The sequence below is a fragment of the Emydura macquarii genome, unplaced genomic scaffold (genome assembly GCF_026122565.2).
Source record: "Emydura macquarii macquarii isolate MOO-44397 ecotype Brisbane River unplaced genomic scaffold, CSIRO-AGI_Emac_v2 contig_1630, whole genome shotgun sequence".
Lineage (NCBI taxonomy): Eukaryota > Metazoa > Chordata > Testudines > Chelidae > Emydura > Emydura macquarii.
This window is the reverse complement of record NW_027131767.1, coordinates 9,390-11,023: the sequence shown is the minus strand read 5'-3', so window position 1 is coordinate 11,023 and position 1,634 is coordinate 9,390. Positions and strand designations below refer to the sequence as shown.

At 49.3% G+C, this 1,634-nt stretch overlaps 1 pseudogene; it reads right to left on the bottom strand.

Annotated features, from left to right (window-relative positions):
• Positions 1–254: 254 nt before the first annotated feature.
• Positions 255–1,188, bottom strand: LOC137157932 (olfactory receptor 10A4-like; annotated as a pseudogene).
• Between the last annotated feature and the right edge of the window lie 446 nt (positions 1,189–1,634).

Here is a 1,634-nt window from a genome sequence, read left to right as displayed (position 1 = left end):
GGCAGATCCACCACAGGTAGGGCAAGCATATCAGTTTATTGGCCTTGGTGTCTGCTGAGGAGCTCTCACCTGGGCTGTTGTCCATCTTCCTGGGTAATTTCCTGAACACCTGGCTATTGAATTAACCCCATATATATGTGAATAAACAACATCTGTACAATCCTCAGGGAAACACACAGAACACGCAGTGTTCAGTGATTATTACAGGTAGTGCCAAATTCAATAGAAGAATGTGTATCTATATATTACAGGTTTCAAATCAATATTTTTCTGGCCATCACCCTTCTCAGGGCTTCCTTCACCTCCTTATTCCTCAGGTTGTAGACCAAAGAGTTCAACATTGGGGTCACGACCGTGTTGAACAGGGAAAGAAGTTTGTCAATGTTAAGTGAGTTGCTGAATTTGGGCCTCAGATACGTCAAGATGCTGGAGCCGAAAAACAAGGTCACCGCGATGAGGTGGGAGGAGCAGTTGGAGAAGGTTTTGCTCCGGCCCGTGGCTGATGGTATCTTGAGGATAGCATGGAGGATGTGGAGGTAGGACACAAGGCTGAGCAGGAAGGGCACCATGATGAAGAGAACAGAGCTGATGAAAATAGAAATTTCATTCTTGTAGGTATCCATGCAGGCCAGCTTCAGCAGCCGGGGCAGGTCACAGAAGAAGTGGTTGATCCTGTTCGGCCCTCAGTAGGGCAGAGTGAATATGAGAATTGTCTGCTCAACACCCACCAGCAATCCAATGAGCCACCACACTGTTGAGAGCTGGAGACACACCGCTCTGCTCATCATGGCCGTGTAGTGCAGAGGTTGACATATGGCCATGTAACGGTTGTAGGACATGGTGGCCAGTAAGCAGCACTTTGTGATCCCCAAGAAGGTGAAGAAATACATCTGTGTGGCACAGCCCAGGAAGGAGATGCTCTGGTCCTCGGAGAGAAGTTCACCAGCATCTTGGGAATGGTGGACGAGGTGTAACCGATTTCCAGGAAGGACAAGTTCCGGAGGAAGAAATACATCGGGGAGCAAAGGGAAGACTCCACGACTGTGAGCTTGATGATTAACATATTCTCCACTGTGGTAAGGAGGTACATCAGCAGCACCAGGAAAAAAGGGAAACACGGAGCACCTGGAGGTTGGAGAAAGGCACGAAGAAGAAGGGTATCACAACTGTGTGGTTCCTGCTAGCCATGGCCTGCAGCTGTTTTCCATCTCTGGAGGCAATAAAAGTGTTCACGAACTGGGTAAGTTGGGTGACTCCTACAAGAAATACATACATGTTATCTCTGACACACCAATATCCATGTGTGGATGGCCAGTGTGAGACATCTGGTGACTGATGCTCCGTGGCACTAAGAAGCCACGAGGAGAGGTTTGCTCTGTCTCACAGAGCAGGGCAGGCTTCATTTCCCATTCCCCAGGTTGCAAAGGCTGATATCCCTGGCTCCTGTTACCAGCCAGACCACATTGGGTGTGTCTACACAGCCTTTTGGAGCAAGCAGTAGTGAGTCTCCCAGCACAGGCTGGCAAAGTCCTGCTATGGGGCTCGCCCATATAACACCCATCTCCGGAGGCTTCAGATCCCAAGTTCCAGTCTCACCCACCACTTCACACGCTGTCTACAGGACTATTTTTAGA